This window comes from Podarcis pityusensis (assembly GCF_964106645.2).
Source record: "Podarcis pityusensis genome assembly, chromosome: 5".
Lineage (NCBI taxonomy): Eukaryota > Metazoa > Chordata > Lepidosauria > Squamata > Lacertidae > Podarcis > Podarcis pityusensis.
Window position 1 is genome coordinate 18,277,619 of NC_138032.1, and position 27,611 is coordinate 18,305,229.

General features: G+C 42.6%; 1 long non-coding RNA gene across 1 annotated transcript in view; it reads left to right on the forward strand.

Moving 5' to 3' along the window:
• Positions 1-25,812, forward strand: part of LOC308478560 — a 59,071-nt gene extending 33,259 nt beyond the window's left edge. The window contains exons 4-5 of the long non-coding RNA XR_013987153.1: positions 15,538-15,609; positions 25,418-25,812. This is a non-coding gene — a long non-coding RNA (uncharacterized lncRNA). The remainder of the gene's footprint in view (positions 1-15,537; positions 15,610-25,417) is intronic.
• Positions 25,813-27,611: the final 1,799 nt, after the last annotated feature.

Consider the following 27,611-nt stretch of genomic DNA (forward strand, 5'->3'; position numbering starts at 1 on the left):
ATGTTAAGTGTGCTGTAGAAGGGATGAAAATAAACTCCTAAATTCCGAAAAGGAGTTTCTCTTATTTCAGAGGGTATCTCTGTTTTAGTGTTTCTACCCATTGCCTTACTCCTTTCTTCTTTTCCTCCTCCTTTTCCCCATCCCATCTCTCCTTCTTGTACATCTCAAATAAGGGTGGAAGGTTCTATCAATTTTAATTATATTAGTTTCTCATTTTTCCAATCCTAAATCCAGTTCTTCACATTTTGCAACCATCTGCAAAATGCAATTTTCACCTTGTTACATTAGCATACCTTCCAACATGTTGAGTCTCAAAACTGGGATGCACATGGGTCACATGACCCATGCAAGATCACAGAGCCCTGAAGATGTGCTTTGGGGGGGGGGGACATTCTCTCACAGCACCCCTCTCATTCTCTCACAGTGGACTGGCCCCCTGCTGAAAAAGTTTGCTGACCCCTGCATGATTAGACAATAGTCCACCCACCCAAATGTCAAGGCTTTCTGTACTCCCCCTCCACACCTCTCTGTCCTTCATCTAGGAATCAAAGATGCGTTACCACACCACAAGGACACATTCTAGCCAGATAACATCACTCAAAAAGATCCCACAGCTGTTCACTGAGAGGCATGACCTGGGGAGAGTCCTAAGAACCAGACAGAAATGTTTTGAGGGCCTCATTCTGCTCACAGGTTGGAGGTTGCACACTCCTCCATTAGCATGTATTAATGTGTTATACTTGTGGGAAGCAGATGACTTGGGCTGCGATGTTATGTACACTTTTCTTGAAGGAAGCCTCACTGAACTCTGTGGATATTACTTCTGAGTCAACATGTCTACGATAGCACTTTTAGTTTTTCCTTTAGAAGATTTCTGACATAAATAATTTGTTAATCTTCACTATAGCACAATGAAGCATTGTGTTCTTCACTATACACAATGAAGGCATCTAGGAAACCTGGTAGGCAAAGTGCTCGTTTGTCATGTGCTGAATTGGATTCCAAGCCCTTCCTCGGTCATCACTGGTTGGTTATGCATTAATGATAACCCCAACCCACAAAGAATTCAGGACACAAATTGGTATCATCAGCAGAACAGTTCGCAAAGATTCTAAGACAAGTGGTGTCTGAAGCAATGCAATGCATCATTCAGAAAAGACAGAGACGTTTTAATGGAAGAGCCATTATACAATGGTGCATGGAGTTTTGCTGTAATTGCATATTATGGCAGGTCAATTATTCATTAACATATATTGGCCTAAAGCATATATATTGCCATCACTGCCATGCTGTCCCTCTTTTTCATATGGTGTTCAGAAACCTAGAATGCAACACAAGGAGGATTTAAACTGTTCAGTTTAAAGTGTTGATCTTATCCTGACAACTGTGCTGTGCTTCAAACAGGGCCACAAAATGCAGGGCTACTTAACTTCAGGACTAGCAAAATCCTCTACTTTATCTAATTGCCCTCCTGGTATATATGGAGTTCAATATTTGTATGGGACCATTTAGGGCTGCAACAAAATGTTGCAGCACAGAATGCTTCTGTTCAGGATTTGAGCCATTTTAGTCCCCTGCTGATTTCTGATTCTGCCCACCAACAGATGATCAGTATTCCATGGCTAGATAGATTGCTGAAATCAAACTGGACTGTTGTTTTTTGGCTCTTCCCTTTTTATGCCCCGCCCCAATATTTTATTTATTTATTTAGCATATTCTGTACCATCTTTAAAGGTAGAAAAGCTTCTCATTTTGTACTGTGCAAATGAAAGTGAATTATTTTCCAAGTGGCCTCTCCAGTCACATTGATTTGGGGAAAGGTTTAAAATTTGAGTTTGTTTTTCATGGCGTTCTTTGCTGTTTTTCTCCCACTACTACCCTGTCTCCTGTGCAAGTCAATTGAGGAGGAGGAATAATAATAATAATAATATTTTTTTATTTATATCCCACCCTCCCCAGCCGAAGCTGGGCTCAGGGCGGCTAACAACAATCAAAATAATCCAACATTCTAAAAACATTCATTATAAAATTAATTAAAATCAAATTAATGGCAACCATTAAGCAAAATTCTGTGCAGATTGCCAGAGGAGGGGGTCAGGCTGCACCCTGACCAAAGGCCTGGTGGAACAGCTCTGTCTGGCAGGCCTTGCGGAAAGATGTCAGGTCCCGCAGGGCCCTAGTCTCTTGTGACAGAGCGTTCCACCAGATTGGAGCCGCGGCCGAGAAAGCCCTGGCTCTAGTTGAGGCCAGCCTAACCTCTCTGTGGCCTGGGATCTTCAGGATGTTTTTATTTGCAGACCGTAAATTTCTCTGTGGGACATACGAGGAGAGGCGGTCCTGTAGGTACGAGGGTCCTAGGCCGTATAGGGCCTTAAAGGTTAAAACCAGCACCTTAAACCTGATCCTGTACTCCACCGGGAGCCAGTGCAGCTGGTATAGCACCGGGTGAATATGATCTCGCAGCGAAGACCCCATAAGGAGTCTTGCCGTGGTATTCTGCATCCGCTGGAGTTTCTGGGTCAGTCTCAAGGGCAGCCCCACGTAGAGCGAGTTACAATAATCCAGTCTGGAGGTGACTGCCGCGTGGATCACAGTGGCTAGGTCAGGGCGAGAGAGATAAGGGGCCAACTGCTTAGCTTGGCGGAGATGAAAAAATGCCGCCTTTGTTATAGCTGTAATCTGCGCCTCCATAGAGAGGGAGGTATTGAAGATTACACCCAAACTCTTAACGGATGATGCTGGCACTAATTGCACCCCCGCAAGAGATGGGAGTTGCCCCCTCAATCCCATATCGCCCCGTCCCAGCCAGAGGACCTCTGTCTTTGAAGGATTTAACTTCAACCGGCTCCCACGTAACCATCCAGCCACAGCTTCCAGGTCAGTGTGTCTGGGGCCGAGTCAGGATGGCCATCCATCAACAGATAGAGTTGGGTGTCATCGGCATACTGATGGCAACCCAGCCCAAAACTCCGGACAAGCTGGGCGAGGGGGCGCATAAAGATGTTAAAAAACATCGGGGAGAGAATCACACCCTGAGGCACTCCAGACACCAAGGAGTCGTGTGATGACAATTCCCCCCCAAGCGCCACCCTCTGTCCCCGACCAGAGAGAAACGACCGCAGCCATTGAAGGACTGTGCCATGGATCCCCACGTCGGCAAGGCGGTGGTCCAGGAGTTCATGATCGACCATGTCGAAGGCTGCTGACAGGTCTAGAAGAATCAGCAGCCCCGACCCGCCTCGATCCAGCTGCCTGCGGAGATCATCTGTTAGGGCGACCAGAGCTGTCTCGGTCCCATGACCAGCGCGGAAGTCGGACTGGAATGGATCGAGAGCCGATGTTTCATCCAGAAACCTACCAAGCTGTTCAGCAACCGCTCTCTCAATCACCTTACCCAGGAAATGGAAGATTCGAAACCGGGCGGTAATTGGATAGATCTAAGGGATCTAATGATGTTTTCTTTAAGAGTGGGCGCACCACTGCCTCCTTCAGTTCCTCTGGGAATATCCCGGTGCCAAGGGACAAATTGATGATATCACCCAGGGGGGCCCGCACCTCGTCTGGACACGCTCTAATCAGCCAAGACGGGCACGGGTCAAGAGGACAGGTGGTGGGCTTTCCAGCTCGGAGGAGTCTGTCCACATCGGCTGGGGATATCCGGTCAAAGTGGTCCAATACTGGACCTGAGGACAGTCAAGGGGCCTCCAGTTCCTTTATTGTATCCAAATTGGCAGGGAGGTCATGGCGGAGCAACAGGACCTTCTCCGCAAAAAAGCTCGCAAATGCCTCACAGCTGTGTGTCAAATTGTTATTTAAATTTGGCTGTCCTTCAAGGAACGTTAAAGACCTAATTATACTAAATAATTGCGCCGGGCGAGAGCTAGTGGAGGCAATGGAGGCCGAGAAGTAGGACTTCTTAGCGGCCTTCACTGCCATCTCATAGGTTTTCATAAAAACCCTATAAGATGTTCTTGAGGCTCCGTCACGGGCACCCCGCCATACTCACTCTAGCCATCTGAGGTCCTGCTTCATTTTCCGAAGCTCCTCGGTAAACCAGGGAGCCCGGTTTCTGCGGGGTCGCAGAGGGTGCCTAGGTGCGATCTCATCGATGGCTGCTAGGAGCTGGATATTCCAGCCCTCAACAAGCTCAGTCAATGAGTCGCCAGGGGGAGAAAGGTCCTGCAAAGCCTGACGGAATCTATCAGGGTCCATCAGCCTCCGCAGGCGAGCCCAAATTGGCTCGCCACCTAAGCAGGGTGGGGGTGGAAAATCAATCCTGGCTTTCAGAGCGTAGTGATCAGACCATGGCACCTTCATCGAAGGAGACATGATCACATCTATACCGACGCCAAAGATCAAATCCAGCATGTGGCCTGCTTGATGTGTGGGGCCCGAAACAAACTGGGAGAGCCCTAGTGTTGCCATGGAAGACACCAGGTCCAGAGCCTGTGAGGAGGGAGTGGCATCAGCATGGATGTTGAAGTCCCCCAATACCAATAGTTTAGGGAACTCCAAGGCCCGCCTCCAGCAGGCCTGACAGGGTGGCTGCTGGTGCGCTAGGTGGCTGGTACACCAGCCAGACAGCCAAGCTCTCCTCGGAGCCCCACACTAGGCCAACACATTCAATGCCAGGGATCGATGGCGATGGTAGAGCCCTGAAAGAACAATCTTCCCGGATTAATAATGCCACCCCTCCCCCCCCGGCCCACAGTCTGCGACTGGTGGAGGACGGAGAAACCCGGGGGCGCCATCACTCGTAAGATAACAGTTTCCCCTTCGCGCACCCAGGTCTCCGTCACACAAGCCAGGTCAACCCGCTGCAAGGTGAAGAAATCTCGCAGGGTGGCGGTTTTGTTGCCTATAGACCTGGCATTGCACAACACCAGTGACTGAGGTGAGTAATCCTCCAAAATAGCTGTAGTGGGGAGAAGAAGCCCCACCCCACGACTCTTGAGGTATTGGGTCCTTGCTAGCAGAATGGCATGTTCCACATCCCAGTCTTTCCCAGATATCTATAGCTTAAATGCTCCCTATGAATCCTGTTATATCTACCCTGCCTCAGAATGGTAATGTCTGTTGTTGCCGAAGAACTACTACAGCTATCATCCTGAAATTTAACAGTTTTCATGCCCTCACATGGAGGCAACTACAAATGCATATTTTAAACTGTCTGGCAGAAAATAAATAAGAATAAGAATGTGTGGAAGCATCGGCCTATAGTTTGGCAAGCTTATTCATCTCTGGAGATACTCAAATGCCTGCAAATTTCATTCACTTCTGTGAAAAGGAGAAAAATGTCACCATTTTTAGATTTCCTTTTACAGTGAAGGGTTTGTATGTGGAGGAGGGAGATTTATGTTAAACTTACCTAATTTGGTCCTGAATAATGAGGCAAACTGGAAAGAAACAAAGCAGCTCCAAAACACAATGAGCTCCCTCCCAAAGCCCACAGACACAAGTCAAATCTTCTGACTGGTACACACCCCTAATACAGACAAAGGGAAATACCTTTGCTGATTCGTACAGGTTTTATCTAGTACTGAATCCTCACTGCAAACTGCTAAGACAGCAGTCCTTGTGAATCAAACCTCACATAGAAGGATGAACATTTACATAAAACTTGGAGACCAAAAGACCCTCAGACTATCTGAGGCTTCTTTCGGACACTGGATATTTTTGGCATCAGTACTATTGTTTTGAATATATATAAAGCACTGACCTAGATCTTTTGGCATAATTTTTCAGCTTCTAATACCGATAATATTGCTTTTAGACAGTGTTTCAGGGTTCCTTTTGAGATGAGTTCTTCAAAGCTGTAGCTTAATCCAGCCTTTATTAGCTTTTGTAAAGTGATTATGGGGGGGGGGAGTTGGATGTGAGTTCTTAAAAGAAATAAGCATTCTGTTAGCAATAACTACACTGTTCCATTTCCAAGGTATTTGCAGGAATTCTCCTTCCTGGGTCTGGGCATTCAGTTATGTGGGTGGTAGTCAGCTCTGTTTTACTCAGCATAGACCTATTGAAACTGTTGATTTTCACCTTTGCTATCTTGGAAAAAACCCATTGTTGTTCTTTAAATATATATAGGAAAGAAATCCTAAATAATTTTAAGGGGTAGTACAATGTCTTGAGGTGATGGGAAATGGTCCTTCATATATCTCTAGATTATCTGATTTGGGAAATATGAAGGAATTAGGAGAGAAGCCAAGTTTCAAAAAGTTTAAAGGTATTTCTTGTGTGTGTGGAACAGAAATTAATTTGAGGAGGAATCAAATTTGCTTGCAGAAAAAAATCAAATCTATGCCATTTTGCACACATGACATCTAAAAAGTAGTGACTAAGAGGATGTAGTGACATAGAATCTCTGTGCACATTCAAACTGCTCTGGGATCAAAGCTAGAGAAATATTCACAGTCCAGATTCTGCAGGGTTTAAATATGCTAATGTTTGCTAAGATCTAAGGAGAAACAGCCATCCAACTGTGTCAGACGTGAGGCCAAGAATCCATCAAAAAATGGCTGCACATGTGAGGGGAGCAATTCAGACTCCACACAGAATATGTTCTAAAAACTTCTACATGAGTTTGTGGTCAGGGCATCCAAACCTTTCTTTAAATTGCCTTGCATGTTCCTAAATGCAGTGTTTTGCTTTGATTCAACACCACTTATGCTGGATTGAGAAAGGAAGTATGCCTGGTTGCTGATAGCATTCACATTTGATTGCTCAACTGCAATCTAAAGAGAAAAGTCTATAGGCTTTGCAGATACTCAACTATACTGAACATGGAGCAATTGTTTGTGCAATTTTTCTGAACTGCTTCCAAATATAAATCCTTTCAGTTTGCAGATGGAATTCTATTTACATCCTATTCAACAACTCTTATCTGTTCAGTGTAAACAACATGAAATGAGTTCTACTGTTCTGAACTTGAAATACCTAAATCTAGAAGAATATAGGTGAGTTAAATCTGTTGCAGAAATAGAGTTGCGGCACCTTAAAAACACATTCATTGTGGCATTGTGAGCTTTTGTGCGCATCAAAAGAAAGAGACCCTATGCATTTTCAATATGGATAGGGACAACTATACTGAATCAGACCCATTTAGTCTGGCAACACACTTCTCAAGTGGCTAGTCACATGACTCTAGGAAGGTCCCATGCAAGTATTAAAGACAGAATACTGTCCCTGAAGATGGAGTTTTCATAGAGCCAGTGCTTGTTGGTAAAAACTGACATGTCCGTGATCAACTTGATAAAACTGCAATGGATGCCAGCACAAAATGGCTACCATAGACAAAAAAACTGGTGACAGCACATTGTACATTACAACAAAGCAATGGCCATAGTTAGCGATAAACGTATCAACCATGAATTTTGTCCAGTCTTTTTAAGCTGTCTCAGATACTGCACATCACTACATCTTGCGATAGCAAATTTGATTTATCTTCCTGCATAAACGGGAGCCATTTTTGTTGTTATAGAAAGAGGCTTTAAAGAAACTATTGTTAGCATTACTATTACTAAATGCACATGCGGCTTAATGGCTGAAGCGGCTTCTAAGTGGTTTACAAGTAAAGGAAAGAAACGTATGGGGTTTTTAAAAAATGGATTTACAAAGGAACTGGCAGTCTCAACCTGCCTAGTCTTAATGATATAGCTTAAAACAATACCTGGACTAGCCAGTTCTGGTCTTATGACATGTAAAATAATGGAGCCCACAGTGAAGGGCGATATGGGATGGAGTGGTGATAATGTAATTTGAAACCATTTAAATTGGAGGAAGAGCATACCTGGCTAACCTCCTTGACATTTTGAGGAGGTTATGGATAAGAGTGATAATGACAGTTCACATGATGTAATTTATTTGAATTGTCAGAAAGCTATTAATAAAGTTCTACACGGAGGGAGCCTGCATAATTCACTGGATAAACCTCAGGGACTGAGAACAATTCACAGAGATGGATAGCGTGCTCTGGCTTGGAAGTATTCGGATGGGCAGGTTTTGCAGCGAGATGTTTGGTGGGGGCCGGGATTATGCTGTTGGTTCCTTTCTTCCTCTAATAGCAAAGGTCTGTGCTTAGGAAACACATGCTGGAGGCAGGAGGCAGTGTTGTTATAAATAGCCCTGCCACAGGCAAAATTCCCTCGTAGTCCCCAGGAGCAAGTGCATCTAATTGTTGGCAAACGTCTATCCTACCGTTCTTCCAATGAGCTCAAGTTGGTGCACAGCCCCCCGCCCCCGCCCATTTTTTATCCTCACATTGAGGCACATTAAGCTAAGAGATAGTGACAGGCCCAAGGTCACCCAGTCTGGTTCATGCCTGGGTGGGTGTTTGTAGCCTGTTTTCCCAGGGCCTAGCATGACACTCTAAGCGCTGCACCACACTGCCTTTTATGAAAGACAATGGGAAACTGCAACAAAATGGTGCAGTGCAGAGTTCTGCAGTTCCGGATTTCAGCTACACTATTCCACTCTCCCCCGTCCAGTTTTCCATGCTAATACCTCCCTCATGTGTGTTCCTGGCACTGTTTGGCTACATAAGCAAAGGCCCTCCTAGCCTGCACATCAGAAACAGAAATAAAGATTGTTTCACACTCGGGGGGTGGGGGTGGGATTTGGGGTTTCTGTCCCAGTCACCAAAATGTCTCGGGCCCTTTCCATAAAAGTTAGAAAAGTGTGTTTGTGAACACATGGAAATCTTCTGCATGAGAAATATTCTGCTTGACTGTGGTTCCTACACATAAGATTATTACATGCTTATCAACACACTTTTCTACTTTGCCCTTTGTGTTGTTTGCAGCTTCTAACATTTGTGCATACGCAACAAACACCTTTCTACAGTGTGAACTGATTTTTACTTTGGTTGCAGATAAATGTAACAGTAGCCAAAAGCAAAAAAGAAACCTTGAGCTTTTATAGATGTGAGAGATTGCATGTACTGACAAATGAAACAAGGGAACTTCAGAACAGGCGTTTGATTCATACTTATTTTATCCAAACAGAACGCTGTTCATTCCTAATTTGCTTTTTATTACATATAACATATGCATTTGGGGTTACATAATATTCAATTTTATTATTAGTTACACCCTGGAAATTCCTATGTGCCCCAGATGAATTCAGGGTGTTTGGTCGTTTGCGTCAGAAACACAACATTTGCATTAGAAAGCTATTAGAAACTTTTATACCAGAAGCTGTGATGAATTTTCCCCACAGTATATGATATTTCACACACTTTGGGGCGTAAACAATACACAAGAGATTTCTTTAGATGCATAGTCAACAAGGGACCTGTGGGTTTACTAGTAAGTTACAGCCAACCAAGAAATCTGAATGTATAATCTAGTTCTTCCATCACTGGATGGATTTGCAGAGCAGTTTAGGGGACAAAGAATAGATTAATAACACAAAGGTTATTAATGAAACAGGGATTCTGTGAACTGGATGGGAAAGCAGTGGTGCAGCTGCTGCTATTGCAATAGTTGCTTAACTGACAAGCCTCATTCTGGGCCAAATTAACGCATTTGCCTGGTGGTGCATGGGCCAATGAGAAGCAAACGGCGACAGAGTTCTGCACACCTCATGATCCCTGCATAGGCCCATGGGAGAAAACTTTCCCATGGGTCACCACAGGAGGAGGAAGGTGTAGAAACCTTTATAAGGCTTCCCCCTTTGGGGAAGGCAAAGCTGGCTGAGGAGAGATGGGGGCATGGCTGGGGCAAGACAAGGAAATGGGGGCTTAGGCTTTACCTGAAGCCAATTCAGTTTGGTCACCCGACCTGGCAACCCGGCATAGAACATAGAATCGTAGAAACATAGAATTGTAGAATTGGAAGGGATCCCAAGTCCAACCCCCTGCTATGCAGAAATTTCAGCTAAAGCATCCATGAGAGATGACCATCCAACTTCTGTTTAAAAGCCTCCAAGACTTATATTTCTTCTGCTAGGCTTGGGCAGAGCAGCAACAGCCTTATTGCTGAATGGGGATTGAATCTGCTGTAACTTTACACTGGCTTAACTTACATCAAGTTGCTTTACACCAGCTTCTTGTGCCTAGGATTGCTATATTTCAGGACACTTTTGTTGGGGAGCTTTTTTTAGAAAAGCCCCAAAGTTGATGAGTTTTTTTAAACACCCAAAGAGCGCAATTTTTCAATTGACTTGCCTGAGATCCAGGACAAAGCACCACATTTCAGAAATTCCCTCCAGATGTCAATTTCGCCTTTGAAATCCTGGTAACGCCTGGAAAAATCTGGACATATGGCAGCCCTAATCAATGGGTACCTTTGAAAGTTAGGGGCATCCACTGGACACTGGAGGAGGCCCATGAGATAGTCGTTTGCCAGAGGCCTCCTGAAACCTGGAGGAGATCCAGCTTCCTCCCGAACTCTTCTGATAACATTTGAACAGAGAAAAGAACGTAGGAGGGGGTTATGGCATAAAGAAGCAGCAGCTGTGTAGCACCAGTCCTATATGCATTTGAATGTTGGCTTGTGCTCAAATCACAACATGTGGGCATACTTCTTTCCAGGCCCTCCAATCATTAAGATTATAGTGGACATGGCAAAAGTATAATAAATTTAAAGCTGGCATGCCTCCAACTGTTTCAGCACTGCAATGGCAGAATGCATTATAATTTAGATCATATCGATCCAAAACTTACAGCTAAGTAAGTACTGCTTCTGCCTTTGATAGGCACCTTCGGTGTCCTTGCAGATGACAAGAACTTGGAAAAGAAACAAAAATGCGTGCTACAAAATACTGAAATGAGCCCACTTTATTTAAAATAAAAAAATCAACAAACTCTATAGAACTTAGTAAAAGAACATCAGTGTTTGGTCTCCTCTCCCTGTGCTTTCAATTATTACACTGATTGAAAACTGTGCCAGTAAAACAGCAGTGGTTCAGTGATGTAAGAAATCTACTAAAGATTTCTACTGAGCATTTGGTTTGGTTAAGGCCAGCCCCAAAGGTAGCAAGGAGACCTTTGGATGTGGTCCATCTTGTATGTGTTTATAAAAAACCCTTGAGCTGGCCTTGGGCGAAAATGTAACAAGACTGGTGTCAAGAAAATAAGGGTGTTTTTTTTCCAAATCAGTGACAGGATGCATATCAGATGCAAGAAGTGGAAACTGGAAACAGATGGCTCTTTTGAGGAGAGTGGTCTACCTTGGCACTGAAATGAAATTGCATTACCGGTTGCTTTTACAGTCAGCAACTGAAAAATGAAAAAGCATATTCTATGTGGATCCCAAAGACAAGATTCTTGATGGGTCAGTGGCACAGCAATATAAAGTCTAGAGCATTCAAATGCAGTCAAAGACAGACATGCAGAAGCTGGTTACCCATAGTTCTAACCATAAGCCAGTGGCAATCTCATTTTCTCCCCACTCTTCTTAACAAAAACGGGAATGGAATGTAAATGTCAAGAAATAGTCCTCATTAGCTAAGCTCCTTGTATACATTGTTCCAATGAGCCAATGCTCTATATTCTTGATTACTACGATATATTTTTGTTTTCCCATTGCTGGCTGATCTCCATCCTCACTGCTGCTGGGAGGCATCACACTAAATTAATAGACCTTTCTTGTCCATGTTCTGGAGGGATTGCAACACGAGGGGCATATTGCTGTGTGTGGGATGGGATTGTGAGCATCCAGACTTTGGGGACCAGAGTCCTTGCACAATTTACCCACATATTCATCCAAGCAATTCCTTTTGTCCCAGTGTTGTTGCCATTCCTTGATATTGCAAGAAATTGCATCACAATATAATCAATAATTACATCCACAACTGTGTTGACAGACAACAAAAACTTGCCAGATTATATCTATTTACGCCTTTCACCCATTGGGTACTGCAGGACTGCAGCATTCATTATGTATCATATGGCCCACAGGCAGACATGGAGCTTCTTGGGTTGGGTCACCAAAGGAAGACACAGCCTCCTCAGCTCTAGATCAGGCCCTCCATTGGCTCTATGACCAGGTAAAGACTACAAGGACTGCACAGAATGTTCTAGGTGCTGCAAGAGGTTGATGGTCTTATCATCCTACATCAGCTCTTAGTGTTCTTTTCTGATAGTGTTTGGGCTTCTGTTTGGTTAGCAGTTTCAAGATTCTCCCCTCCCATCCTTTCAATTTCCCTTCTTTTAAACTGAGCCCCTGTCATAGTTTGACAACTGATTCATGCATCACTTGATGTTTTGAGGATTGATGACTTTCAACTATAGTGAAGAGTTTTATCTGAATTGACCTTGAGTGACCTAGACATTCCATGTTGGTTGACCATGCAGACGATCACTTGATGCTATATATACAGGAGCATGAATGTGTCCTCTAACTCATACTCTTAGGTTTTGCCTCTTTCACTTGTGCCAAGAAGCCTAACATGTCCAAGTCCTGGTGGCATTTTGTACTCCATTGTCAGCCTTGGAGAGTCCAGTAAAATCAGTTCTCTGTTAGGGCAGCCTTCTCGTGTCTTGCTCCACTTCATTTTTGGAACAATGTTCAGCTCAGTAATAGGGCTAACTGTTACATTCTGTTGCTTGACCTATGGGATAAGAATCTACCCTTCCTCTGAAAAGGTAAATATATTAAAAATAAAATAAAAATGTCCAGTAGCACCTTAGAGACCAACTAAGTTTGTTCTTGGTATAAGCTTTCGTGTGCATGCACACTTCTTCAGAGACACTGAAACAGAAGTCACCAGATCCTTATATATAGTGGGAGGGTGGAGTGGGGTTTTTCTCAGGAGGGTAGTAGGAGATAGGTGATTGACTCAATGGGTATGGTAAACCTGTTAATGACTGCAATTGGTCCTACAGAAAAAAAGCAAGGGATAGTATGTAGATGATTAGCATATGTAATGAGACAGGAATCCAATATCTCTATTAAGACCAGGTCTCTCCATAGTTTTCAGTTTAGTGATAAGTTATAATTCAGCAACTTCTCTTTCAAGTCTGTTTCTGAAATTCTTTTGTAATAAGACAGCTGCTTTGAGATCCTTTATTGAATGTCCTGGGAGACTGAAGTGTTCTCCTACTGGCTTCTCTGTCTTGTGATTCCTGGTGTCAGATTTATGTCCATTTAGCCTTTGGTGTAGGGTTTGGCCTGTTTGTCCAATATAGAGAGCTGAAGGGCACTGCTGGCATTTGATAATACATTATGAAGTGGCAGTTGCTAAACCATAAGCATGTATTTGACATACAGCCCTGATAAAGTTATTCTTTTCTGAGAGAGAAAATTGTACTTCATATATATATATATATATATATATATATATATATATATATATATAATATCTTAGAGGACAAAGGGAGAAAAAAAATCATCTTAATAAAATACTTGATTCAATCATTCTTAATTTTCCATGCTCCAGGGATATCATCCTTTACTTTCCTCTTTAGATGTTCAAATGATCAAAGCTCACAGAGTAGCATCTCCTGAGAAAGACTTAGGGATTGCTGAAATCACCACTCTTTTGGTGGTGGTGGAGAGTTCACTGCATGTATTAATGACAGCTTACCATCTGTGAAGGCTGCCTTTCAACTTTTTTTGAACGAATTCAAGGTGACAAAGTTTCCTCTTTCTGATCCACTTTTCTTCATTTTAATGAGAAACATGGATGACTTTTCTTCTTTCCCCACTTCCTTAGGTAGATGTTTTGGATTATGCAATTATTTATAGTCGTCTAAACCAACTTGGGGGTCTCCTTCATTTGCCATATACCCATAAAGGTTTGGATAAAAAAGAATCCTTCAACATGCTGAAGGACCATTCTGCTCATGAATGGGATGCTGAATGTTGCATGAATGAATATATATATACAACTTAGGTCCAAGTTATATGAAAGACTATTCCTCATACAAGTCTGCCCAGATTCTGAGATCTTTGGCCCTTCTCTTGGTCTTGTCACCCTCATAGGCATGCTTGGAAGGGACATGAAAGAGGGCCTTTCCAGTGGCTGCTCCAAGATCTTGGAACCACCTCCCTGGGGAAGTTCTTTTTTCTATGCTAGGGGAAGAGGGAAACTTTAGAAGGAACTCAGAAGGGCATGTTTTAAAGGTCTAACAGTCTACATTTGTATATTTTGTTTTGCTGCATATTTTGTGATTTTAAATCTCAGCTAAGGGTCTCTCACCAAATTTTTGCACCCAGGAATTATTTTTTTTATACTTATTTTTTTCCCTTGCCACCAATACCATTGCTTGTTTGTAGAGTCCATGCTTTGTAAGCAAAATTTCCAGGTTCAATGTCTGGTTTAGTGATTTTTTCTTCTCTCACTTTCTCATCTTTCCTGTCTGAAGTCCATGAGTAGTAGCCATTGATAGATTTAACTTTCAATTCTCTGCTGAGAGTAATTCTCCCAGTTATCTAAATTTAGTCTATTTTGCCCATTCAAAACAATTGGTTGACCACAACTTGACATGAGCCAACAGTGTGACGCGGCAGCTAAAAGCCAATGCAATTCTGGGCTGCATCAATAGGAGTATAGCATCTAGATCAAGGGAAGTAATAGTGCCACTGTATTCTGCCCTGGTCAGACCTCACCTGGAGTACTGTGTCCAGTTCTGGGCACCACAGTTCAAGAAGGACACTGACAAACTGGAACGTGTCCAGAGGAGGGCAACCAAAATGGTCAAAGGCCTGGAAACGATGCCTTATGAGGAACGGCTAAGGGAGCTGGGCATGTTTAGCCTGGAGAAGAGGAGGTTAAGGGGTGATATGATAGCCATGTTCAAATATATAAAAGGATGTCACATAGAGGAGGGAGAAAGGTTGTTTTCTGCTGCTCCAGAGAAGCGGACACGGAGCAATGGATCCAAACTACAAGAAAGAAGATTCCACCTAAACATTAGGAAGAACTTCCTGACAGTAAGAGCTGTTCGACAGTGGAATTTGCTGCCAAGGAGTGTGGTGGAGTCTCCTTCTTTGGAGGTCTTTAAGCAGAGGCTTGACAACCATATGTCAGGAGTGCTCTGATGGTGTTTCCTGCTTGGCAGGGGGTTGGACTCGATGGCCCTTGTGGTCTCTTCCAGCTCTATGATTCTATGATTCTATAAACTAATATTAAGTCCTATTGTTGTTAATGGGGCCTAGTCACAGATAATGTTTAATTGACTGGAACCATGAATTGCAAGTGTAACCTGCTCTGTCATGGAGGAGAGGACTGGACAAAGTTGCCACTCTTGCCCTTGATGCTAGTGCACAAAACTGGTATTTTTTCATAGATAAAAATAATAATGGAACAACATTGCAGAATGATAACTATCTACTTTGCTGGATGGAAGATCTCTAGAGGCTATGATTGACTCACTCCTGAATACAAAAGACAACATGCTGTCATTAGCATGTAAATGGATCTCATCTCACCTACAAGACTTTGACAATAATGTCCTTAAATCAATATAATATTTTACACAACTGTGTTCTTTTCTGGAGCATAATCTATACTACTGACAGCCTCAATCTTTTACTTCATCTGTTCCTGACCTTCCAGATAATGCTGGTTGTTATCTACCTGTATTTGTTCCAGGATGATGATAGAAACAGTGTCCCGAAGAAATGCTTCGACACTCTTGATGGGGTGAACATTGAATACTAGCTGGTGAGGCATTTCTTTTTCTTGAAAATCATTGGGCTCTGAAATTTTGTCCCTGTTTTGTTCTGAAATACAAGTTCTGCAAAATTAATTAAAATGTGAATGCAATAGAAAATAAGGTATTACTTCAGATATTCAAATATGGTCACCAAGTACATTTTTTCTGCTGTGTGCATCTGACTCTCCACACACAAAGTGACCAAGAGAGAGCACTGAATATTCCAACCCAGCAAAGGGTTTAGGATTTCTCTGTAATAGCTAATACCAATTGACCTGATCTATAGCTCCTAGACTGATGTGAAGATCAGAACATCATTACCCACTGGCTTTCACACTTCCTAAATGAACTGTTTTAGTTCTTGGATTACATAAACATGTTTTAAGATGCTGGTGTAGAGCTCCCTCTTCCACACACTGAAGGTTAGAGCAGCGGTCAGCAAACTTTTTCAGCAGGGGGCCGGTCCACTATCCCTCAGACTTTGTAGGGGGCCAGACTATTTTTTTTGGGGGGGGGGATGAATGAATTCCTATGCCCCACAAATAACCCAGAGATGCATTTTAAATAAAAAGACACATTCCTGAGAGCCAGCGTGGTGTAGTGGTTAAGAGCGATAGACTCTGGGGAACTGGGTTCGCGTCTCTGCTCCTCCACATGCAGCTGCTGGGTGACCTTGGGCTAGTCACACTTCTCTGAAGTCTCTCAGCCCCACTCACCTCACAGGGTGTTTGTTGTGGGGGAGGAAGGGAAAGGAGAATGTTAGCCGCTTTGAGACTCCTTAAAGGGAGTGAAAGGCGGGATATCAAATCCAAATTCCTCCTCCTCCTCCTCCTCCTCCTCCTCCTCCTGTAAGAACACACTGATTCCCGGACTGTCCACAGGCCGGATTTAGAAGGTGATTGGGCCGGATCCAGCCCCCAGGCATTAGTTTGCCCACCCATGGATTAGAGGATTCAGGACAGACAAGAGAAAGCAAAACTATGGAGTTTGCTCCCAATGAAGACAGTGATGGCCACCACGGTGGATGGCTTTGAAAGGGGATTAGACTAATGGAGGTAAACGTTATCAGTGGCTAGTAGCCATCATAGCTATGTTCTGCCTCTATGGTCTAAGGCAGAAATGCTTCTGAATTCCAATTGCTGGAAACCACAGGAAGAGAGAGTGCTGAGAGGAGAGCGCACTTGTGAGAACAGAATGGTCAATTGACCTGATCCAGCAGCTCTTCATAAATTCTTATGTCCTGAATGTGCAGGCTGGTGTCATCAATGGAACCCCTGCCAGAGGCATCCACCTTCCAAATGGAGCTTTCTGGGAGCAGGGAAGGGGCATGGCTGAGCCAGCTTGTGGGATGTGATCCACGGGTAGCAGTCAAGAACAACATTCCTTGCAATGCTAGAGTGGACATGCAAGGGAATGTTTGGTGCAGCCAGTCAAAACTTCCTGTTCCTCCTGGCCTGGAGCATCCTTCCTTTTGCATGTGACCAGAGGTGGGCATGACCTTACCTGTCCAGTTAACAAAAGGACGAGTCACACAGCACTCCCTCCCTCCCCCCCTTTCTCCTTCCGTCTGCTTCCAGCTAGGACTGCCCTGTTGGCTTGCACAGGAATTATCCCCCATATGGGGTAAAGCCACATGTTGCTATTTGTAACTTTAAGTCTTTAAGCCTGCCTTCAGGATTGATACCATGTACTACCTGAACGTGAGTAAACTTACATTTTGTTGACTATGAATAGGATTGTGGTGTCTTTATTCTTTTCAGAGGGATTCAAGGGAACTTACCAGGAACGTACAATTCAGTCTGAGGCAGATTGAATTGCATAATAGTAAGAGGTTCTAACAAGCCTGCAGCCAGCTTTCTGCTGTGCATGAGAAGGGGAACGTAACTCTGCTACATAAGGAACTTGCTAGTGCAAGTTAGGAAAGATGTTAATAAACAATATATCCTCTCCTGCCACCCACACATCTCGGGATCCATCAGATCCTAAGTCAGCCATTCTGCCATCACATGACAGCACAGGGCTTCTCCAGCTATAGCCCCACCTTCCATCTTGACCGTCATGCCAGGCCTGCAGATGCTGCCATGACTCCTCAGCTCCATAAAGTGCTGCCAGGTGACAGGAGGATTTTAGCTTGAGTGATAAATAATGATGTCAGTAAATGTGTTGACAGTAACTGCAAAGTCACGCTGCTTCCCCAGAACTAATTTCACTCATAGCTATCTTCATGTATGCATGTCCAAAGCCTGTGTTTACATGCAAATGGGACTTTTTATTCCTGGGGTCAGCTGAATTTAATTAGGAAAACAGACAGTAACCACACATACACACACACATGGTTTTATGCAGGTTTGCTAAATTAGCATGGTGGTTTCTATAAAACAGAGCTCAGAACATATATTCATGCCCTGAAAGGATTTTCTGCATGAATGAGGTTGTACCACAAGGAGTGCAAAAGCATAAAAGCAGTGCATACCAATTCAGAAAGGAGAGAAAATCTTTGAAAAACAGTATCTAATTGGAACTTCATTTCAAAGTGCACATATTTTGCTGCAACTCTTCTTTTTCAGATCTTCATAATTCTCAGTCCATAATCACAGGATTTCATCACACACACACACACGAAGTGAGTAAGACTGTTAAAATGTTATAAATAAATACATTTATATTTCCTTGAGTGATCCCGGCTTCGTAGATGTCATCATAGAGCAGGGTGTCCTCGTTCAAAGTTCAATTAAGTACTGGGCTTTTCATTTAAAGTGCCATACAGGTGCTAGTAAACTTAGATGTAGAAGATTGAAAAATGTTCTCCATTGTGCACCTTTCTGCACAAATCTATCTGCAAGCCAAAACAATGTGGACTAAGCAAGCACTGTCAGGCCAGGCCTCTGAGAAGGCAAAATCAAAATAAGTTACCAGCACACAATAGCCCCTTACATTAGATAGAGAAATATATAGTTTGTGCTGTTCAGTGCTCTTTTCTTCCCTAGCTGGTGAGGAATTTAATTTATGTGCAAATAAAGGCACAGAATAATGAAAGAGGCAGACTACTCCTTGCAGGACTGTCGTTCTGCTATCCCAACATTAGATTCCCTGGAGAAATCTCAAATTGGCGCCAGAGGTCACATACAATACTGGTTTCAGGGTTTGTGGGGCTTGGACAAGATGCCTTCAGTGGGGTCCCATGCATTTTGTCAGTACCACTGCTACCCATTTAATAGCCCTCTCCTCTCGACTCAACTGTCAAGATCAACCTTTCTCAATCTTGGGTTCCCAGATGTTGTCATACTACAACTCACATCGTCCCTGACTGCTGTGCCTGCTGGCTGTGGATGATGGGAGATGTAGTCCAACAACAACTGGAGATCCAAGGTTAGGAAAAGCTGGTCTAGAGGGAGATGTTCTGCTCCATTTTCTCACTCTTGCCAATGCTTGCATGCCCAGAGAGGACAACTGCACAGGAAGTGACAGAAAGGAGAAGAAGCAGGGCCAAGAGGCTCTGGGGGTTGAGAATGGGCTCCTTGCAATGGAATATGCCCTGCAAAACGTATGTCTGGCCCTGGTGATGCTCAAAGTTTAGCACTTTCCCCTGTTCCAAACTGTGATCCAGCATTGTTTCAAGGAAAATCCAAAGCGATAGCTGAAGTCCCAGTAATCAGATAATGAACTCAGAAAATTACAAAACCCAGGAAAGTACAATTATAGCAAATTGCATTGATCCAAGAGCTAAAATTAGTCATGGAGTCTGTCAAGGGTGCTCACTGTCTCCTTTCCTGCTCTGCATTTTTATAGAAGATACAATTAATAAAATAAAACAAGCAGCAGACTTGGACATTCAAGGAACTGAGAAGGAAATAAATAGGCTGTGTTTTACAAAAGCCAGTGGTGGATATGGCAAGAAAGTATGGCAGAACACTGGAGATGAGAATCTGGTCATAGAAAACACAGCTTGGACAGAGACAGTTTGAAATCCAAATTTGTTGAGTCTAAGGATGGAGGAAAAATTCAATTCCATTTGCATTTAAAATGGAATCTATCGCATTCACAATTCCCCAAACAATATATGAACCAACACACAGCTATCCTTCAGAAATCACAGTTATCCAAATTTTGTGATGCTGTTCCCCAATCAATGTTTACATAAATACATATATTAATGGAAATCATGCAGAAAAATGAAGATAGCGAAAATAACATACAAAGGGCACTGTATTAGGAAAAAATCACTTGCAAAAATGTGTACATTGGTCAAAACAGCAGATAAAAATGCAGATGAATGTTCTTGAGGATTTTTTGGGGGGAAATAAACTGAATGTATGGATTATTAATGTATGTAATGGTTGGGCTTTGTCTTATGTGTGAATACATTATCACAAAGGTGCTGCAATGAAGCAAACTTAGGAGGGCACAGGGCATGTGCAGAGGGAGGAAAGGGGTGAAGTCATGTTGCGTTATCTGTATTGCTTGTGATGATGGGACAGTTTAATTGAATCCTGCCACTCATTTTAATGGGTCTCCTCTGAACATGATTTAGATGGATATCACCCTATAGCTATACCCCTACATTGTCTTCCCCAACCTAGTGCCCACCAGATGTTTCAAACTGCAGCCCATGCTGGTTGGAGAAGATGGGAATTATAATCAAAATCAACTTGAATGCACCAGGTTGGGCAAGGCTGCCTTTTTAAAAAAAAGTCTTGTGAAAATTCTTGTGCATGATCCAGCCAACCAGAAATACTTCAATGTCCCATTTATTTCAATCTGAGAATTAAGCAGGTCCCATTTTCTCCTCTTTGCAATCATTTCCAGCCTATATCAGTAGTTGTTACCACTGATTGTTTCATATGGGATATGCCTACTTGGAATAAACGGATTATTGCTGCTCAGTGGTCTGGAAAATGTGAAGAGCTTTAAGACACTTGCTGATATGACAAATTGAGGAAAATGCCTTGAAGACTTAATCATTTATATTTGCTCCTATCAGAATCTGTCAGCTATTTCAAAGGTGTAGAGGTTTAAAATAATTTCTGAGCATGTTGTGCATGGCATTAGCGTAATGATCACAATCAAAGCTGCTGCATATGCAGAAACAGGCTTTCGTACATGAAAGAAGTCTGTGGCATATTCCATACAGTGGGGACACGCTAAATATTAGTTATTTATCCAAGGCTTGTAGCGATGACCCAGTTTAGAGTATGGATCTGGCACTGTCCTTATATATGCCTATAGTCTGAACTAGGTGGGTGGGTGGGGGAATAATTTTTGATTAGGTTTGCAATTAACGGTGAACCTACCTCCTTTGCACTTTCTGAAACATGCAAGCCAAAAGAGAGACATGCTTTGGAATTTGCACTTCTCCTAATTCTGCAATGCAGTTCTACAGCTGTAATGTGTACAAAAATGCACATATTAGGGTAAAACGTGCATAAAAATGCATATATAAGTAGTGAACATAAGCTACACGATGCATTGTATTGGGGAAAATAAATATATTAAGGAAAACTGCATCCATAAAAGTGTGTGTTAGGAGAAATTGGTATAAAATGCTGATGATGTGGAAATGCAAAGAACTGGATTTAAGGTTGGGAAAATGAGAAACCGAGGAAGCTGTATAGCTGTTCCAAGGAGCCCTAGGAGCTCTCCAAGGTCCTGCAGGTGTTCAATTTGTCTTGGTCTCTTCCTTTGGATTCCTGCTGTGCATCTTTGCTGAGGCTACTTCTCTTGCTTTCTTGCTTTGAATGCCTCATACTACAGACTTTCTCCTGATTTGGTCTGTAGACAGGACACTGCTGAAATTCCATTTGATCCTTGAGTTTTCACGGAGCAAGATGACAGTTCCCCTAGCAGTGAAAGGTGATTTACTGCTGGGACTGTTTGGATAAGTGTAGGGACTGAGTAAGTGACTGCTATTTTGTTTTCCTGGAAAGGGGCAGCTGCTTAACCCCAGGGCTTCCTAGCCTTCACCTCCTACCTTTGAAATGGGATTAAATAATATCAATCCCTTTTAGGAGTTAAGGGGGCTCACCTTCTTTGCTGCTCTTTGTCTGGCCCAGGTCTCAGACTAGGCTAAGATTGGGTCCCCCCCCTCCTCCTGTTAGTAATTCCTCCTCCTCTAAAGGCTGGCTCTATCCTACCATCTCTGCATTGCAAGCTTCCCTTCCCTTGCAGAGTGGGACCCTCCCCAATTGACTATTGTCTCTGTGGGGAGTTAGGAGCAGTTGCTAGGACTCACTGCCACCTCGGTATTATCACCATCCCCTCTGGACTCCTTTGGGATGAAGGGCAGGACAGAAATGTAATAAATGAGAAATAAATACATGATAATCATTGTTGTATGGTACTTTTCCATGGTAAACTGTTACCAAAGCAGCTCACAGCATCAAAGGGTTTTCATAAGATAACTCACTAAGAATTGCAAGGCACAACAGAATTTGAATAGTCATATAAACAACAAGGTAATCAACTTATTTCATATTTGTAAATGTGCAATAAATTTAAACAACCCACTGATTATTCATAAAAAGGTTTACGAATACAAAGACAAGAATATCATCCAGACAACAGTATATCTTGACCAATAATTCTGAATAGGGGTGGGTGAATCAGTCAGTTTTAGATTTTATCAGTTTATTATTTTTCAGTCTTAAATTCAGTTCTCCACATTTCCACAACAGTTTTCATTTTATGTAGATTGATCAGTATTTTAGTGTGAAATTCTCATATGCATACTTTTGTATGCAATTTTGCCTAATACATACATAACCCAGTTAGATGAGCAGGGTGCAAATAGTAACAACAACAGCAACAATAATTTGTATTTGTATCCTGCCCTTCCCGGCCAAGGCCGGGCTCAGAGCAGCTAATATCATAACACTAATAAGTTGTTGCTGCTGCTGCTGCTGCTGCTGCATATTTCCTTAATATAATTAATTTCGCTAATATATGTATTCTAATGCAATTTTACCCTAATACAGTGGTACCTCGGGTTACAAACGCTACGAGTTACAAACTCCGCTAACCTGGAAGTAGTACATCGGCTTGAGAACTTTGCCCAGGATGAGAACGGAAATCGTGCGGCGGCTCTGTGGCAGAGGGAGGCCCCATTAGCGAAAGCGCGGCTTAGGTTAAGAACAGTTTCGGGTTAAAAACGGACCTCTGAAGCAAATTAAGTTCATAACCGAAATTCATTGTATATGCATTTTTTGTACATATTACATGGCCGGATTACTGTATTGTAAAATTCAGATATGTGAGAATATGAAAGGATGTCTACATTTCAGTATGTGTATCCTTTCAGGAAATGCAAATTAGGTAGGTTCATCTTTAAATGCCCACCTCCATAACCTTTTCAAATACTCCAAAACAGTACCTCACCTTGATAGTCTCTAAGCACCCTGAGCAGCAGAAGCAGCCATTTTACCTGGAGCCAGTCTGTGCCTCACCCTCCCAGGTCTGGTGCAAATGGATTGGATAGAGAGCGGGAACCTGTTCTTGCAGGAGTTGGCTTGCCCAACCAGTAAGGCAGAAGGCAGGGAGACCTGCAATAGGTGGAGCCAGAGCCAATGGCAGGCAGATGTCAAGAAGGTGGGTTCTAACTGATGGCAGACTAAGGTTGATTGAGCAGAGCCCCATTTACCCCAATAGACCAGCCCCTACTGCCCCTAGCATTTGGGGAGACAAGGGAAAGATCCAGTGGCACCCATCTACATAGGCCTGCAACGTTTTTCTTCTTCTGTGGTCCATGCAAACTGTTTTGAAACAAGTTCACAGACATTTCTCTGAAGTGTAATTCTTATTGCTCAGTACTACAAAATATAACAATGCCGTATTCTGCAACCTTCTATTTTGTGATCATTCACACATGCACATATGCACGTAGAAAGACAAGACAAGAAAACCCCCAAAGTGATTTCTTTTAATTAGGGTGGTGAGGGGGGGAGAAACATTGGAATATATTTTGCCAGCCTCCCCCCTCCTCATAAAAGCAATTTAGTTGTTTTACTTGTCATCTATGATTCACTGAATAATTCTGTGCTCATGTTCCCTTGGTTTTTCATTATACTTTATGGGCCAGTGCTCAGGACCACAAACTTGAAACCGTCAGCATTTCCTTTCACTTTATTGGTTAGCAACCGCACACACCACAGGCACGTAGACATGGCTCTCTTGAGCTTACTAAAGGAAACATTGTTTTCTAAGTTCCCCAGGGAAAGTGTGACCTTTATGGCTACTTTACAAGTATAGTTTATTGATGTTTTCCTTCTGCACATTGCAGAGCTTACTCATTTAATGCAAGTGATTACTTTTTAAAAGAAACCAAAGCAACTTGCTGCCATTTAAACGGGAACCAAAATGGAAATGATCAGTGGAGAGAGTGGTGCTAGGTCCACAGGGACAGTACCCCCATTTCTCCCAGTATCCTTGTCCACCGCCCCCCAGCTTAGTATAGGCACCAAAGAGAGAGGGTGTCTATAGCAGGCATAGGCAAACTCAGCCCTCCAGATGTTTTGGGACTACAACTCCCATCACCCCTGACCACTGGTCCTGTTAGCTAGGGATGATGGGAGTTGTAGTCCCAAAACATATGGAGGGCTGAGTTTGCCTATGCCTGGTCTATAGCATGTAAAAGAATGTCCACAGATGGCCAGATCTCTGTTTATCCATTTCCTTTTGAGAAAGGTTTCGAGGTGGCTGCTTTTCAAACATGTGTGAAGCTGAATGTTGGAAGATTCAAGGCAGACAAAAGAAAAAAATTCTTCAGACAGAGCAAATAATATGTAGCAATGACCGTCAACATGGATGACTTTAAAAGTGGATTCAACACATTCTTGGAGGCTAACATCCTTAATGTATGCTAGTTATGAAGGCTATCTACCATCTCCAGTGTGGTAGACAATATGTATCCCAGTTTCTGGGAATTACAACTGCAATCCCCAAACCAATGGTGCATTTCATCTCCCCAGTAGAATGTCCAGTAAAGTGTTCCTCTATTCCATCTTCACCTACAAATTGGATGGAGAATTTTAGGCACAAACTTTAGATCCAATGTTCAGTTGTTAATATTTAACAATTCAGCTAGATCATCTTGCTTAATAATGGTAGATTTAAAAATAAAGGAAGAAATGACTTGCAACAAGTGAGTAAACTTTTCAGTGTGCAAAAGGAAACATCAATAAACCAAACTTGTAAAATAACCATAAAGGTCACATCTTTCCTGAGGTTGTTAGAAAACCATGTTTTCTTTAGTGTGCTCAGGACCATATTGTGCAACCAATAACATGAAAGGAATACTGATGGTTTATAATGTACTGAGCAATGTGTATGAGATGAAAAATTAACAGCCCAAAATTCTGATCCACCACAGACTGTGGATGTTCTTAGAGGCTGAGGCTGAGAGCCACATCACTCCCTACCCCAAATAGACACATGCTCAAGCTTAAAGGAGCCCATCTAAACTGCATGTGCTACTCACATTGGCTTGATTCAGGCAGATGGGCATGATCAAAATGGGGCACTGCCAACCTGATTCACACACAGTTCAGTATTTATTGAAAGAGGCATGTGGCCATGGTTGCATGGCTAAGTCAACCCACATTGACAGGGGGAAATTGTCTTAAATTGATTGCTTTTGGGCATGATAAATATAAGTAAAATGTGCAAGTAATTCAAGGATAAACTCATGTACCAAAAATATGGATATACTGTATGTAGTAGACATTTGTTTTTCTCCTTGGTATTTTGTACAATATGCTTCAGGGATGAAAGGATGAATCCCGGGTGTACAAGTGACTGATCTTTTTTTTTGTTTTGATTTTACAGGCTGTATCTTACTTTGAAGGTATATTGGTATGACTTTGTGTCACTACTAGTGACTGGTTCACATATGAATGCACATCTCCTGATTTCTCAGAGCTGGTTCACAGTAGGGATGCTTGGAAAAAAGTCATTCTTTGCAAATTCCAATATGAACTGACCCAGTCGGCACCTCCTGAACTCAAGTGCAGATCAGCGCACAGCTATCCTACACCACTCTGAATTTTGTGATGTGGTTGTTCACTGATATGTGCATTTTGAAATGCATGGCTTAAATTTGATTTTATCAGTGTTTTTGATGAATATTTTATATCGCTTTATGTGAACAGCTTAGAGGGGGTTTTTGTTGATTAATAGTATCTAAAGTGAATGAATAAATAAATATTTCAGGATAAAATGCATCTAGATATGCATATTTTATAGCAATATGTTCAACAGTACATATTTATACACAATTTGGGGGGAGATACTTTTATTTTTATTTTGTAAAAAGAAAAGTAAAAGCAGTTTGATGAAAAGTCAGGATGGAATGGATTTAGGACTGAACATATGGAGAACTTGATGCAGACCAGAAAAACAGGCTGATCATCCATGCACACATACATTTCCAGTGCTTGATGACTGCAACATGGGGTGATAGTTGAGTGCATGAACTATCACAAAGATAAGACCACAATCATTACTTCAATCATTACTTCAAACACAAGGTTTTTCAGTCAGCTCAGCTGAGTGCTACTCAGGCTTTATACCTAAGCAGGAAATCACCACACATGTAGAAGGTTTGCACCACACTGATGTAACAATGACCTTGCCCCTCCCACCTCTGTCCTTGAATGCAGCAGTGATGCAGATGACTGGAGGTCAAGTGAGCACCACCACCCCATACTGCCTTCTGTTATTGCTAATGCTTGAAATGGAAATAACCCCAGTCCAAGACGGAGAATAAAAGAGCAGTCCAATGCAAGAAAACTGGAGTTCAGATTTACATCCATTTGCTTCCATCCCACTCACTTTCAACAGGGCAGAAAAACAACTGAACCATGTTTATTCTGAAGAAAGGGATTTGCCTTAATTGTCTTCTGTGGGCTTCAGCCCCTCTATAGAAGCTGTGTCAATGCAAGCAGACAAAAGTTAATTTCGCAGAACGCTTCTCAGGTTTAGGGTTTCTGAAGTGCCCTTAAGTAAAAAAACTGACTTTCAAATTCTGATTTACAGGTAGAAGGTGTCCTGTTAAGATTGCTATAATGATCATTGCAATTAAAAATAGCCAAGAAGAATTTCCCTGTAGTTTGATCAAGTGGATATCATGTTATTTCTTTGAAATAAAGTAACGCCTTCCACAAAGTCAATAAAAGTAATAAAACCCCTTGTTCACTTTTGAGTGCTACATTAACTTCATCTGTTTTAGTTACAAAAGAAGAAGTTGCTCATCACAAACTTTAGCATGTTTACTCAGAAGTAAGTTCCACTGCTTTCAGTTTAGTGCGCTGAAGCTTGTGCCTTGGATTGAGGCCTTAGTCACACCATTCAAGGACATGTAATTAAGCAAGAACAAATAATGAATTGTTTCCCAGAGTGAGATGGCAGCCCCTTTCCCTCCACTGCCCCATGGCTTTGGAGAGGTTTGTGTCAAAACCTATACAGTGGTACCTCGGGTTACATACGCTTCAGGTTACAGACACTTCAGGTTACAGACTGCACTAACCCAGAAATAGTGTGTGGTCGTTTGCCGTTTGTTGATGTCGCTTGGGGATACGATGATTGGCTTTAGCGCTGTGTGCATTTGTTAGCTGTGGATTTTTCGGTGAGCAATACAGTGGTACCTTGGTTACATACGCTTCAGGTTACATACGCTTCAGGTTACAGAGTCCACTAACCCAGAAATAGTACCTCGGGTTAAGAACTTTGCTTCAGGATGAGAACAGAATTCGTGCTCCGGCGGCGCAGCGGCAGCGGGAGGCCCCATTAGCTAAAGTGGTGCTTCAGGTTAAGAACAGTTTCAGGTTAAGAACGGACCTCCAGAACGAATTAAGTACTTAACCCGAGGTACCACTGTACTCATAGGTTTTCTTTCATTGTGAAAGAGGTTTCCATTTTGCTGCCTCATTTGCTTTAGAATTTATTTAGAATTTTGGTGGATGTGGGGTCCAACTAACCTGGTGTTTCTGAGGTGGCCACGAGTGTTATCATAAAACAATAC